The following is a 16,272-nucleotide window of genomic DNA, read 5'->3' as shown; positions in this document are numbered from 1 at the left end:
CCCTGCCCCCGGCCGCCGGGGGGAGAGCCGAGCCCCAGCCGGGGCTCGCCGCCCTGCCCCCGGCGCTCTGGCCGCTGGGGGCGGGGGGGGGAGAGCCGAGCCCCCGCCGGGGCTCGCCGCCCTCCCCCCGCGCCCTGCCCCCGGCCGCCGGGGGGAGAGCGGCCGCCGGGGCTCCAGCGGGGGGGGGGGGGGCAAAAAAGCCAGAGCCGGCCCTGCAGCAGAGTGGGGGTCCCAAGCGAGGTCCTTACAGACAAGGGGTCCAATTTCATGTCAGCCCTGCTCTGGGACTTGTGGGGAAAATGTGGGGTCTGGCCCACCTGGGCCTCTGCATGTCACCCTCAGTCCAACAGGTCTGTGGAGAGATTTTATGGGACCCTGAGAATGATGCTGAGGATTTTTATGAACCAGCATCCGTAGGACTGGGACAAGTACCTGCCTCACCTGCAGTACGGGGAAGTGCCCCAGGAATCCACAGGGTTCTTCCCTTTCAAGCTGCTGTATGGGAGGAGAGTGAGGGGACCTCTGGACCTGGATTGGGAGGAGAAGGGGGAAGACCCCCTGGTGGATCTCTTCCCTGAGGTGGGAGCCAATCCTCCCATCAGGTGTCCCCCCTTCAGAGTCACTGGGAAAACAGCCCAGAGCCTGGAGAGAGAGGTCAAGGACATGCTGGCTTTAGAGGTGATCCAGCCATTCAACAGCCCATGGGCCTCGCCCGTGGGGCTGGTCCCCAAGAAAAATGCGTCGATCTGGTTCTGTGGGGACTATCAGAAGCTTAATGCCATCATCCGATGCCTACCCCATGCCTAGGCCTGGTGAGATTCTAGACAAGCTGTGGGGGGCTCATTACCTCTCTACTATGGATCTCACCAAGGGCGACTGGCAGGTGCTTTTGGATCCAAATGCCAGGTTGAAATCTGCCTTCACCACCCCTTTGGGGCTCTTTGAGTTCCTGGTCCTGCCTTTTGACCTCAAGGGGGCGTCGGCCACCTCCCAGCGCCGGGTGGATCGGTTACTGAGGGGGATGGAGAACTTGACCCTGGCATACATTGGCGATATCTGTGTCTTTAGCCAGACCTGGGAGGAACACGTGTCCCAGGTGAAAAGGGTGCTGGGCTGCCTCAAGGAGGCAGGAAAGTGTACGGTGGGATGGCAGAGGTGTCGTACCTGGGCCACAAGGTGGGGCGCGGCTGCCCGAGCCCAGAGCCGGCCAAGATGGAGATGATCAGAGATTGGCCTGTTCCCCAGACCAAGAAACAGGTGCAGGCCTTTATCGGGATGGCGGGGTACCACCGGAGGTTTGTACCCCACTTTAGCTCCCTAGCGGCCCCCATCACTGAGCTATGTGAGAAGGAGAAGCCAGACGAGGTGGTCTGGACCGAGCAGTGCCAGAGGGCTCTCTATCCGCTGACGGAGGCTCTAATCCAGGGCCCGATAAATCTGGTAAACCCAGACTTTGCCAAGCCCTTTTCAGTGTTCACTGATGCCTCAGACACAGGGCTGGGAGTGGTGCTGATGCAGGCCCATGCTAAGGGGGAGAGACACCCCATCGGGTACCTGAGCAAGAAGCTGCTACCCCAGGAGCAGAACTATGTTGCCATAGAGAAGAAATGCCTGGCCATGGGGCAGGCCCTTAAAAAGCTGCAGCCATATCTATTTGGGCGGCGCTTTACTGTGTACACTGACCACTCTCCTCTGACGTGGCTGCATCAAATGCAAGGGGCTGATGCCGAGCTGCTGGTGACACAGACACCTGGTCAGAGGGTGGCCAAGGTCAAGATGGGGGCTCTTAACCAAGAGAGCCCGAATCACAGCCCTCCAGACTGGAGCGCTGGGAGAAGACCCGATCCTAGTTTGAATCCCAGGAGTATTGGGGGTGGCAAAGGGGCACGGGCCGCATAAACCTTCCCACATGCGGCCTGCGAGTGCCATCAAGCACACCCGACCTAAGGGAGGGCGTGAAACTGGAAGGGCCTGGTGTAACTCCCACCAAGGAATGGGAGAGGTGCTGGGCCTTCCATGGGAACGTTGGTGGGTTCGAACTTCCCCAGGTCACCGGCTAAAGTGACCTCGCTCAGTTCGGTCTCGAAGGGGGGAGAGATGTGACAAAGTGGGAATGTTCTTAATGTTTCCTCTGAATACTGTGTGAGTGCCTCAGTTTCCCCTTTGAATTTCTTAAGGATCTAGGTGGTAGGATAAGGGTGTGTGATTGTTGCAGAGCCCTAGAGGGCAGGTGTGATGCTGTCTGCACAGAGAATGGCCGACACCCTGTCTCCTGGCAACTGATGGCCTGGGCCCCTCCCCTGCAAGGTGCCAACTGAAGATGTTGGAGAACAAAGAGATCAGGTGGCCTCCTTGCCCGGGAAAGAGACAAAGGCCAGAGGAGGGGCTGGAGGGGGTGTCAGTTTGTAGCTGGCTGGGGAGACGGGGGGAGGCCCAGAACCGGGGTCTGGGCTCCCCACTCTGCAAGATGGACCTGGCTGAGGGGTCCTGTTCTCTATACCTAAAAGCTCTGTTTTAAACTGTGTTCCTGTCGTCTAATAAACCTTCTGTTTTACTGGCTGGCTGAGAGTCACGGTGAATCGCAGGAAGTGGGAGGGTGCAGGGCCCTGACTCCCCCACACTCCATAACATCAACCACACCAGTCACCCCTCACTGAGACACAGACCCCCCCCAGCCACCCCCACCCCAATCACCCCTCACTGAGACACAGACCCCCCCAGCCACCCCCACCCCAATCACCCCTCACTGAGACACAGACCCCCCCAGCCACCACTCACTTCGACAAAGACCCCCACAACCACCCAGACCGCAATCACTCCCTACCTCAGACAAAGACCCCCGCAGCCAAGCCCAACTCCAATCACGCCTCACTGAGAAACAGACCCACCCCACCACAATCACACCGTTAATGAGACACAGACCTCCTAGACAACCCCCACCCCGATCACCCCTCATTGAAAAACAGACACACCCCGAGCCACCGCTCACCCCAATAACCCCTCACTGAGACACAGACTCCCCAGGACACCCCCACCACTATCACCCCTCAATGGCACAAAGACTAACGATTCACCACCTGCCCCGATCACCCCTCAATGAGACAAAGAGCCCCCCAGCAACCCCCACCCCATCACCCCTCACTGAGACACAGACCCCTCCAGCAACCCCAACCCCAATCACCCCTCACTAAACACAGGTTACCCCCCTTCCTTTCCCCTGCCTTTTTCATTAATAATTAGATGCAAATTCGACTTGACAATTATGTTTATTGTTGCGAAGCGGCAGGAGAGGCTGGGGCAGGGTCTGTGTCAGGCAGCTGGCTGGGGAGGCTCTGATGGACACGGAGTCACTGTCCTGGCCCCTCTGGGGTGTCTGCAGCCCCCTTGGTGACAGACGGTGGGGAGATGGGCTCTCGCCCACGGCTCTGACTGCATGTCACCGGCGGTGCCTTTCCCTGGGGCCGCAAAGGCAGAGACCTCAGTGCCGCAGTGGTGAGGGGCTCCCACTCCATGGGTCAGCTCTGGGGTGCTGAGTCCAGCAGGCCGGGGACAGTGGCTGGGACAGGTTCTTTCTTCCTCCCATCGTCTCAGCTCGGTTGATTCAGCACCTGTCACTCAAGGGGTCAGCGCTCATTGTGTGCTCAGGGAGGGGTCGCAGGGTCAGGCAGGGGAATGTCTGCAATCAGCACCAATAATCACCAGGGCAGGGAGTGGATCCTCTTCTAGGGACCTGGAGCCGTTCCTCTGTGCGCAGGGCAGGGGAACGTTCTCACCCGTTTTCATTATGGCCTCATTTCCCCGGCAGTCATCATTGATTGGCCAATGGAGGTTAACTTCACTGCAGAGAAATTCTGCACCTCGTCTCCATTCAGCAGGATCCTCTTCTCCCCTTTGTAGTTTTCATCTTCGAAGAAGATCACAGCTCCCTTAGCAACTTTGAGAGAAAAATACGTGCTCTCTAGTTGAGGTGTCTTACTTGGAAATGATTTCCCTGTGCCCTTGAAAAAAGGGTAAGGATACAAGGCAGCCGCTTCCCACCTTGTGGCCCAGGTACGACACCTCTTCCCCTTCATCTTACCCTTTCCAGCCTCTATCCTCCGTCCTGCATCCTGGAGGCGTCCCAGCCCCCGCTTCACTGGGACACATGGTTCTCCCAGGTCGGGCTGAAGACATGAATGTAGCCAGGCACATTTCTCCACCCCCTCAGTAACTGATCCCCTGGCACTGGGGGGTGGCAGGTGCCCCCTTGAGGCCGAAGGGTAGGACCCCGAACTCAGAGCCCTCTAGCGGTGATGGGAGCAGATTTCACCCTGGCAACTGGGTCCAAAGGCACCTGCCAGTAGCCCCAACAAGAAACCCCCCTGCTTTGTCCACACAGCCCCGAGTCACAGACCCCAGGGCACGCAGGGTCTGGGCTCTAGGGCAGCCCCAGAGTCACGGACTCCACAACCTTCCCCCTCATGGCAAATTTCAGCAAGCCGGGTTTAGAGGTAGCGACTCCTCCCGGCAGTGCTAAGGAAGAGCATTAGGGCAAGAACAAGAGACAAGAGCTGAGATCCATGGCCCGGGCCTAGTGGAGCTATTCCTGCAGGCTGGCTGCAGATGGAGGCCTCAGTTCATGCTCTGCTCACACTTTCGAGGTTCTCTCAGCAGCTCTGAGGGGGAGGCAGGGGGGTTACGATCCCCTGGGGGGGCCCCAGGTAGGGACCCTGTGAGCCAGCCCAGCGGGGTCCGACCTCCCTAGGCTGACACCCAACGATATTGCTGCAGAAAGGTCACAGGGCCACGTGCCACGTTACCCAGCCCCTGGCTCAGGCCCAGCTCCCATCCAGCTCTCCCTGGGGCTCCCACAGCGCCCCCGGGCAGCAAGCAACGGGTCACAACTCCCCACTGCCCTTCCCTGCCATGCAGCGGGCAAGCAGCGGGAGGAGGAGGGGAGCAGGGACAGCCCTGCTCAGAGCATGTCTAGCTCGGGGGCTGCAGAGGAGGCAGCAGGAGCGGTGGGCAGGTGGCGCCAAGTGACAATGACCTGGGAGACACCACGAGTCCATGGGGCAGAGTAGCCCGCAGGGCCTGGACTGTACCAGAGCCCCCTGCCCCTGGGCATCTGCTGAGGGTTCACAAGGGGCAAGCAGGGGCCCATTTGCTCAGGACATGTCCATGGGTGGCCGTGAAATCCTCGGTGTGAAGAGGGCTGAATGTGAGTCATCCACAGGCTCCGTGCGGATCTGGGTTCCCTTCATGGCCGGGTCACCTGCTGAGTCACCGGCAGAGTTCCCTGGAACTGAGCGAGAGGGAGGGACAGAACCGAGCTGTGTAATGTGCCAACAGATTTTGCCCCTACGCCCCTGAGAGCTCTGAGGAACTGCACCCGGCCACTCTGCACCTTCTGTTCCCAGGCCGTTATCAAACCGCTCCCATCTAGGGAATGTCAGACATTGCTCTTGGAAAGGGGATGGTTTCACTGCTCCCATAAGTCATGTTTCTGGGCTGCTGCAGCTCACCGTGCGCAGGATGCCCCTTCCCGCTCTGCTGCTCTGCAGGGGAGGTATGAACTGTGGGATTCGCTCCCCAGTCTGCCAGGGCCCTAAACCCCTCGCCGTGCCCGGAATGCCCCTGGCAGCACTGGCTGTGATGTTCCTAGGCTTGAAGCCCTACAGCACTCTGGGCCTACAGGGCAGCGTGCCAGGTGGGCAGCCCCAGAGACACGGAGCCCAGCGCACGCAGGGTCTGGGCTCTAGGGCAGCCCCAGAGTCACGGTCCCCACAACCTTCCCCCTCATGGCAAATTTCAGCAATTTCAGGTTCTGTCCCAAATGGGAACCAAGCTGGGTTTAGAGGTAGCGACTCCTCCCGGCAGTGGAATCACCGTTCCCCACACAGCTGTGGCAGCCGGGCCTGCTCCTGATCACAGCTGGGGTTAGACACCGGGAGAGTCAGGCACTGGCAGTGCCAGGGATACGTTTGGACCCTGCAGTGCTGGCAGGGGGCTGGGCTGGCGCCCGGCATCGGCAGTGCTAAGGAAGAGCATTAGGGCAAGATCAATGAGCAATGAGTCTGCTCTACAGCCTTAGCTAACAGTCATGTGGTGTAGAGGCTCATGCATTTAGCTCCAGAGGTCCCGGGTTTGATCCCAGCCGCCAAGGACTGGGGTCTGTCAGCGTTACGTCTGCGCAGTGCTCAGCACAATGGGCCCGGATATCAGCTGGGGCAGGGACTGTCTCTTGCTGGTGTCTGTGCAGTGGCCGGCACTGTGACGGGACCCCCGGGGTGCAGTCTGGGACCGCTGTGCCCCCTTACCTCTCCAGCCTGGGCTGTCTCGCACAATGCCTTGCTAGTGACCAGCAGCAAACCCCTCCAGGTGCTGTGATCACTCAGCACAAACGCATGTGGAGCCCCACACTCAGCTAGATTGCATGAATGCTTCCAGAGCCGCTCATGAATCACACAGAGAAAGGCACCAGCCAAATCCCCCCAGCTCCCAGCACTGTACCTCAGGAATATACCATCTTGCACGGCTCAAGACCCTTTCTTGAGCAATGCAAGTTTATGAATTGGTTTTCCATTTCATCAATGGAAAGTGGACACACACCAGCCTTTGTAACCTGAGCCGATTTACCAAGCACTTCAGGCAAACTCACAGGTAAAGTATCAGAGGGGTAGCCGTGTTAGTCTGGATCTGTAAAAAGCAACAAAGAGTCCTGTGGCACCTTAGAGACTAACAGAAGGGTAAAGATAAAGAGTAATGCAAATTTATTGCCTACAGGAGATAGATTTTAAGTGATTATAAGTGACAGGCAAAAAGTCAGAGAGAGTTAACAAAGGAAATAAAATATAAGCACGCAGTCTAAACCTTAACCCTTATCACACTAGACAGTATTTAGGTCAAGCAATGTTCTCACCCCCCTGAATCTTAGTCCTTAATATATAGTTTTGTCTCTTAAACCTGGGCCAGTCTCCTCTGTTGGAGTCTTCAGTCTTCTGAGCGTCCTTGTTGCTTGCAGTGTAGGTGGCGGGGGGGGGGGGGGGGGGGAGAGAAAAGGCCCAGCATGAGGCCCCTGGGTTCTGTTTTATATCCTCAGTCCATGTGCTTGGAGAACACAAGTCCAGGTCTGTCTGGTGGGAACTGCTGAGTCACAAGGTGAAGCAACACCCCGGTGTGTCTCCTGCAAGTGAGTCATGGAATTGTAACTCCTCTGCTGGACAAGGCTGGTGATGTCTGTAAGCACCCACCCGGGCGTTGGCTATCTCCCTTGTCATTGTCTCTGGAGAGCTAGTATCCGGGTGCTTCCCAAACCCACAGCATATTTTAGTGAAAACCATACAACACAATTCTTATAATTTCATATGCATCGATGATATACATATTTAGATAGAACAGTGGGTTGCAGCACATCATAACCTGATACCTGACATGGCACGATTTATATGCAATATCACAATTATATATAAATGAGGAATACGGGAGTTACAGGGCGATCCCCCGAGCTATAGAGTGTCACAGGCATAATGGGGCCCTGATCTCAGCTGGGGCAGGGCCTGTCTTTCGCTGTGTGTCTGTGCAGCGCCCGGCACAATGGGGCATTGATCTCAGTTGGGGTCTCTAGGTGCTGGGTTAACATAAATTATAACAAATGCTACATCACTGAAGTCAGTGAGAGATCAGCACCTGTGAAATCCTGACCTAAACTGGGACAGCTACAAACCGAGTCAGACAAAATCAGTGGCCAAGTTGGGAAAGCGTTGGCCTGTATCTTCCATGCCAGACGGATGGACTTTCAAACAGTCTGAAAGGCTATTAAAGAGGATGGGAGTCAGGACTCCGCAGTTCTCTCAACCCAGCCATAATTACGCTGGGCACTTCACAAACACTGCGTGAGAGACAACCCCTGCCGCCAAAGGGTTTACAATGTACGTGGCCAAGGGATGAATTATTATCCCCAGTTTGCAGACTAGGGGAAACTGAGGCTCAGAGCGAGGCAGTGACTTGCCAAGTTCGCACAGGGAGTCTGTGGGAGAGATGGGAATGAAACCCAAATCTCCAGTGTGGTGATCCTGCCTTATCTACAGCCTCCTAATATCAGGGCCCAGAGAAGTTGATTCTCAGTGACACGAACCACTGAAAGTGATTGCATTTTACAGTCACTTTAAATGTCCCCTTTACACTGGCAGAGAGGTAAAGGGGCCTTAGTATATCTGAGGCTCTACTACGTAACAGTGGGTTGGTAGCACCACTCTAGTTAAGCTTGAGATGCGGTTTGGTTTCCACACGCCAAGGGATGGCTGACATGGACTCTCTCTGACACAACACCATCTCTGAAGAGCCAGTACCCACCCCCCGCCCCACACAAGCTCTAGAAGGCGACATGTCCCTTGTCCTTTATGTGCCCGAGTTGGCGTGAGGAGCATGTTCTGTCATTCAGGGATCTGAACAGATGCGTACTGTTCCTCAGCTGGGCTGCTGACTTGCCCTTATCTGCTCTTATCAGCACGAGGCGGATGGCTGCCAGAGATGAACAAGAGGAGGTGTTCTCAGGGCTGGTTTCTAGGAGTGGTCTTGCATCAGGGGTGATGGCAGGGAGATGTCGCCTCACAGAGGGATTTGCCTCCGGTGACAAGTTAAATGTGCCTTGAGGCAAAGTCAAAGAGGAGCTGCACAAGCTCTTTGTTGTTCTGTGGTTGTGACATGTGGGTAGTGACAGACACACTAGGTAGGTGTGCGAGGTAATTCAGGGTGAAATGCTAAGCTGCTCTGTCAGGGCCACGTCTACAGCTGGTGTGAATGTACCATCGCTGCATTGGAGTCAATGGGGCCAAACCCCCAGCTGGTGTGAATGGACCATAGCCATATTGGAGTCAATGGGGCCAGATCCCCAGCTGGTGTGAATGGACCATAGCTGCACTGGAGTCAATGGGGCCAGACCTCCAGCTGGTGTGAATGGACCATAGCTGCATTGGAGTCAATGGGGCCAGACCTCCAGCTGGTGTGAATGGACCATAGCTGCATTGGAGTCAATGGGGCCAAACCCCCAGCTGGTGTGAATGGACCATAGCTGCATTGGAGTCAATGGGGCCAACCCCCAGGTAATGTAAATAGGTGTAGCTCCATTGAGTCCAAACCGTCTGAGGGTGCTGTTGCAGGGGAGTTTGCGGTCTGCGTTAATCTGCCTAACTAGAATCTGTACTTGGGGCAGAGCTGCTCCCTGGGAACTGGGCACTTGTGTTTGAGCCGAGATTACTGATAGAGGGGTTTGTCTGTGTGCTGTTTGTGGCCATCTCTGTTCCAGTGCTGGTGTATGGTGTGTAATATACAAGTGGCACTAGGAAGATACCCAGACTCTGGACCACTGATTTCTTCCCCAATGAGAAGCTGACCTGTGAGACCCCAACATCTGCTTTTTCTTGGCCGAATGCCCTATGACTTTGGGCAGCTCATTTCCCCTCTTTGTCCATCTGGATGTGTCCACACTGCAGTCGGGAGGTGTGATTGGAGCACAGGGAGGCATACCTTTGCTAGCTTTAATCTATAATAGCACAGATATGGTAGCGTGGGCTAGCAACCCAAGTGAGTACCCAGGCGTGCTGGTGACCTTCAAGCTGCCAGAGTCCTCCAAGAAGAAGATAGAGGGTGGGTATTTATTATGTGCATTAGGGTAATGCCTACAGGCCCCTACTTGAAATCCCATTGACTCCAAGAGAATTATGGCTGATTTACACCAGCTGGGGATCTGGTCCTTTGACTCCAATGAAGCTAGGGACCATTTACACCAGGTGGGGATCTGGACTCATCATCATTTTCAGCAACTCCTGGAAACCTACAGATAATGCTGAGAAAAACTAATACCTCCCAAGAGCATAAGAATCGTCACTCCAGATAAAACCACTGAGTTAATCTGCTATGGTATTCCTCCCCTCCTCCCTGAGCTGGAACAGAGCAATAGGCCCTTCTAGTCTGGTATCCTGTCTCCTAAAGTGGGCAGGATTCCACTGGTCCCTCATCTGTACCATAGACAGAGTTAATCATAGAATCATAGAATATCAGGGTTGGAAGGGACCTCAGGAGGTCATCTAGTCCAACCCCCTGCTCAAAGCAGGACCAATTCCCAACTAAATCATCCCAGCCAGGGCTTTGTCAAGTCTGACCTTAAAAACCTCTAAGGAAGAAGATTCCACCACCTCCCTAGGTAACCCATTCCAGTGCTTCACCACCCTCCTAGTGAAAAAGTTTTTCCTAATATCCAACCTAAACCTCCCCAACTGCAACTTGAGACCATTACTCCTTCTTCTGTCATCAGGTACCACTGAGAACAGTCTAGATCCATCCTCTTGGGAACCCCCTTTCAGGTAGTTGAAAGCAGCTAGCAAATCCCCCCTCATTCTTCTCTTCTGCAGACTAAACAATCCCAGTTCCCTCAGCCTCTCCTCATAAGTCACGTGCTCCAGCCCCCTAGTCATTTTTGTTGCCCTCCGCTGGACTCTTTCCAATTTTTCCACATCCTTCTTGTAGTGTGGGGCCCAAAACTGGACACGGTACTCCAGATGAGGCCTCACCAATGTCGAATAGAGGGGAAGGATCACGTCCCTTGATCTGCTGGCAATGCCCCTACTTATACAGCCCAGAATGCCGTTAGCCTTCTTGGCAACAACAACACACTGTTGACTCATATCCAGCTTCTCGTCCACTGTAACCCCTAGGTCCTTTTCTGCAGAACTGCTTCCTAGCCATTCGGTCCCTAGTCTGTAAGAGTGCATGGGATTCTTCCGTCCTAAGTGCAGGACTTTGCACTTGTCCTTGTTGAACCTCATCAGGTTTCTTTTGGCCCAATCCTCTAATTTGTATAGGTTCCTCTGTATCCTGTCCCTACCCTCCAGCGTATCTACCACTCCTCCCAGTTTAGTGTCATCTGCAAACTTGCTGAGAGTGCAGTCCACACCATCCTCCAGATCATTAATGAAGATATTGAACAAAACCGGCCCCAGGACCGACCCCTGGGGCACTCCACTTGAAACCGGCTGCCAACTAGACATGGAGCCGCTGATCACTACCTGTTGAGCCCGACGATCTAGCCAGCTTTCTATCCACCTATCCACCTTATAGTCCAAAATAATATCACCTCTCTGCTACTGTAGCTGCTAAACTCTGGCGAAAGACCCTTGGGGCGAGATACTCACATGGACAAGCGACTCTCCATTGTTATTCTGCAAGAAAAATGCTGTGTGATATTCCCACTCCAAGGCACAACGCAGGTTTACTCTTCATCCTTGACTGCAAAATATTTCCTGGGTTCCTGGGACAGTTACTGAGAGCAGTGAATTCTGGGTGATTTCAGAAGGCCTTTTTATGTGGTATTTTACCAGTGTCAGTGAATTGTGGGACATGGAATGGCTGCCCTGTGGGCTTGTAGAGGAAGAGGCAATTTAGTATAATAGCAAAGAGTCAGCCAAGACACCCTCAAAATGAAACAATTTACCTGAGTTCCTGAGACACTCCCTAACAGCAGTGCATTCTGGGAGATTTCAGAAGGCCTTTTTGCATGATATGTTATTGGATGCCCAAGGGAATTGTGGCGATGTGAATCTCCCCTCAGTTGCAGGAAAACTCCCATAATCCCTGGAGCCTACTGCTTGCTCACTTGGTCACGTAGCTTGCAGCAGCAGTGCCTTCTGGGTGATACCTGAAAGCCTTTCATAGCAGTCTTCACAGCTGCCCTGGAGGAGTGTGGGAGAGGAACTCAACCTGCCATAAGCCCTGGGAGATGTTCATAAGCCCCCTGGAGCAGGTGACATTTCCAAACTGCCTTCACAACATGGTAACAGCTCAGCAAATATGCCTTTTTAACCGGACACGAAACCAGGTTGACCTGATGAGTGTGCATCTACGTGACATCCAGAGGGAATCTCTGATACTAAAACACTCTTGTTGTTGTTACCTGCTGTATTACCACTGAAGTTCCTGGAGTTCTGCAAAAAATAAAACTGAAGGGGAGGCATTAATTATTTGTATTATGGTAACACCTAAAGACCCCTAAGTGAGATCCCATTGACTCAATGGAATTACACTGATTGACACCAGTTGTGCTTCTGGCCCCATCCACATTCTCATCCACTCCTGGAAACCTACAGATAATCCTCAGAAAAACTCATACATCCCAGGGCTGCCTAATTCCTGGCACCAAGCCCGATTGCTGAAATTCTGGGAGGCAGGAGGGACAGTTTCGTAGCTGGCTTTGCCAGCAAAGAGTGGGCAGTTAGTGGGCAGTGAGGCAGTGCTTGATAGAGGAAAGATAACTGCTGATACTCACCGATCTTGCTCCATTTGGGTATTTCTGCAACAGCGGAAAGACAAGATAGGTGCTAATAATATTCATTTTCAGCAGTCCACGAAGGTATCAGAACTTCCGTCACTTATAGAATCATAGGGAAGGGACCCCCAGAGGTCATCCAGTCCAGTCCCCTGCACTCATGGCAGGACTAAGTATTATCTAGACCATTCCTGACAGTGTTTGTCTAAACTGCTCTTAAAAATCTCCAATAATGGAGATTCCACAACCTCCCTAGGCCATTTATTCCAGTGCTTAACTATCCTGACAAGAAGTTTTTCCTAATGTCCATCCTAAACCTCCCTTGCTGCAATTTAAGCCCATTGCTTCTTGTCCTAAGGAACTTAGGAACATAAGAATTGTCACACCGGATCAGACCTAAAGATCCCTCCTGCCTCTCGCACAGCAATGGGGCCAGAGTCTGGCATCCTGTCTCCTGCAGTTGCCGTCAGCAGCAGTTCTAGGAGAAAGGGCACAAAGCTCCCCCTAGTGAACAATGTTGGAACATCATGGGGGGAGGTTTTCTCCTAACTCCCTTTATGGAAGGGGACTGTTGTCCCCTTACTAAAACTCAGTGGGGTGTTTTGGTTGCTAGCTCCCAGTACCAAAAGGAAGGGGGGGGTCGATGGGAAATCAGGACCCTGAGACTGACAGTCCCCAGGAACAATGGGGAGAGGCCAATGCTCCAGGTCAGCCTGATGGACAGGGCGGGCAGGCTCATCAGGGAGTCAGGAGGCCAGGGGGGTCCCGTCCTCCGTGTGAGCTGGGTCAGACAGAGTGGGGCCGAGCTAAGGAGAGAGCAGGGTGTGAAGCGGAGCTGGGGAGCAGAGCCGGGCCGGCCAGAGGGGCCAGACAAGCAGCCCAGGGAGCAGGTCAGAGCTGGGAGCAGAGTCACAGAAGCAGCCCACAGAGCAGACCTGTCCTGGGGGCAGAGCTGCAGCAACCAGAGCCAGAGGGGCCAGAGAAGCAGCCCAGGGAGCTGGAGGCAGAGCAGCAGCAGCAGCCGGGCTGAGGCAGAGTGGAGCTGGAGCTGGGGCTGGAGCAGTCCGGAGCCGGGTGCAGTAAGCAGCTGGGGAGAGTGAGGGGGACCCTGGGCACCAGGCCCAGTGCAGGGAGACGCCCCCAGCCAAGAGGCCCTGCAGGCCGCACTGGGAGGGGGATCGTAACCCCGACAGGGCGGGGGCGACGCTGGGAAGAAGGATCCTGCCACCAGCCTGAGGATGTGTGGCCACCGCCAGAGCAAGTGTCCGACCTGCAGCATCCCTGCAGCACAGCCAGGGCCTGGGCAGGGCCCTGGGACGTGTGAGGAACAGACTGAATGTTTCTGATATCTCAGAGACGCTGGCTGTGGTGTCCCCGTGCCACGGAGCGGGGTGACGGGCTTTCCTTTCACCTTTCCCGTTTTTCCCTTATTTTTTAAAATGGATTGTTTGCTGTTTAATAAATTGTATTTGCTTTGAACTGTATGAAATGCTCAGTGGGTCAGGTTAGTGTCCAGTGCAGAGAGAGCCCCCTGGAGTGGGGACACCCCAGCCCATGTCCTAAGTGACCACGACAAGGAATCCTGGGCCCAGCCTTGTTGGGGTTTACGAGGACTCTGCCAGACAGGAAAGGGAAGGGGAGTCCTCCAGGGCAGGGAGGCCTCTCGGTAAAGGAAGTGGGAGCAAGGACTCAGATCCTTCCGCTCGCCCATTTCACCGGGGTAGTGCATAAGCCAGGAAAGTTCCCCACAGTAGCGGGACCATTCCCCCGCTTACATTTAGTTCGAGGTTGACCTTACCCTTGAACAGGAGGGTTTCGATCCCTTCCCAAACTCTTCGTTATTTCTCAGACGTCCTCGTTATCCGAACGCTGGATGTTCTTAGTACCTCTCTGCAGCCTGCGCCAGTGAGCCTCCCAGCTAGGGTTGCCAACCCTCCAGGATTGTCCGGGAGTCTCCAGGAATTAAAGAGTCATCTTTAATTAACGATTATGTCATGTGATGAAACCTCCAGGAATACGTCCCACCAAATTTGGCAACTCTGCTCCCAGCCTGGGCCGACAGATGTGGGCTTGCGGCCTCGCACTACTGTTCTAGGAATAGCTGTGTGCGGATCAGGAGGGAGCTCGGGCTCCGAATCCCACCCCTCTCGCCAGCCTTCAGAGCCCAAACTCCAGCCAGCGCTGCGGTTTCAGAGCTTTGTTTACACGGCTAGTTTCAGAGTGCCAGCCCTGCACCCCCAAGTCTGCCGACCCTGGCTGGGAGCCTCGCTTCCACGGGCCGTGTAGAGTAACTTAGGGCCCAGATCCTCAAAGGTAGCTAGGTCTGGGTTGGGAGTCTAAGCCCCATTTTCCAAAGTGCATTAGGCACTTAAGAACCTAACTGTTACCGAGCCAAAGGCCGTTAGGCTCCTAGGGGGGCAGAGGGGCCAGCTGCCCCACGACAGAAGGTGGCTGTATATGAGCTGCCTAAAATGGAGGTACCCAAAATTACTCGTCTTTGGAAATTTCTGACCTGTTTCTTAGTTATACAAAGGCCACTTTAAAAAACTCTGGCAGTGTAAATAGACCTTGATGTGGGTGTAAATCACAGTTACATGGAGCATCACTGACAATCAGTGCCGTAGGCTACTCTCTTTATTGTCTTCCCACAAAACAGTTTGAATTTAAGGCTAAATTTGTCCCATAGCATCCAATGCTGCATCGTTACAGCCAGGCCTGCTGATAGCAATTCCGGGCCCCAGGGGAGAACAGTCAATGGGCGCTCTTCCAGCACGGCCAGGGCTTCCACACGCCCACCCAGCTGCCTTCGCCGCCGCTGGTACCACCCCACACACGCCTAGGAGCCCTGTGGCCCACCCGGGCGATTTAAAAGGCCTGGGGCTCCCAGCCACTGCCATTGCTACTGCGGCAGTGGTTGGGGGCCCCGGGCCCTTTTAAATCACCTGGGCCCCTGGGCAATTGCCCCCTGCCCCCCCACACTCTTTGTCAGCAGGCCTGATTAGAGCAGAAAACTGAATCGGCAACCCTGAGCCCTGCAGATGAATATTGCCTCCTAATTGGCGCTGTAATTATTGCAGTCTCTGTGTATAGGCACAACCACAAGGAAGACTTCTGCTATGAAGCTTTCTCTAGACTGCCTCTAATCCAGTGGCTCTGAACCTTTCCAGACAACTGTACCACTTCCAGGAGTCTGATTTGTCTTGCCTACCCCAAGTTTCACCTCACTCAAAAACGACTTGCATACAAAATCAGACATAAAAATACAAAAGTGTCACAGCCACACTAGTACTGAAAAATTGCCGACTTTCTCATTTTTACCATATAATTATAAAATAAATCATTTGGAATATAAATATTGTACTTACATTTCAGTGTACAGTATAAACTAGTCATTGTCTGTATGAAATTGTAGTTTGTACTGACTTTGCTAGTGCTTTTTGTGTAGGCTGTTGTAAAACCAGGCAAATATCTAGATGAGTTGATGTACCCCCTGGAAGATCTCTGTGTACCCCCAGGGGTACCCCTACCCTGGTTGAGAACCACTGCTCTAATCACCGTTCACACAGCATGGCTCTCTGACCCCCTCTGGTGGCTGGACCTCTTAGTGGCTTATGTGTCTGCTTTGAGCTAACAGACCTGCTGGGTTCTTTATCCCGTGCAGTAGAGACTCATGCTTTAATATGCTCGGGTACCTTGTAATGGGACATCCTTGGACGGGTCATTACCCGTGGGGATTAGATTTTAACAAAATACATTGTATCAATCTGAAATGAAAACACATTTAAATGGAATTCAAGTTGAATTTATCTGGCAGCTAATTACAATTCTCTGAAGACTGTTGGTGGCTGTAAAATATACTGCCTGAGCTAAAAGAGTCGTAGCTGTTAAATAAAAGTCAGTAACCAGCTAATAAATGTCTATGCTGCCCTGCCTCTTGGAGGCACAAATTCACACTGCATAAGTGTGATGTA

Source organism: Emys orbicularis, chromosome 20 (assembly GCF_028017835.1).
Source record: "Emys orbicularis isolate rEmyOrb1 chromosome 20, rEmyOrb1.hap1, whole genome shotgun sequence".
In the NCBI taxonomy this organism is placed as follows: domain Eukaryota; kingdom Metazoa; phylum Chordata; order Testudines; family Emydidae; genus Emys; species Emys orbicularis.
The sequence above is the reverse complement of the archived record's forward strand: the minus strand, read 5'-3'. Positions refer to the sequence as shown.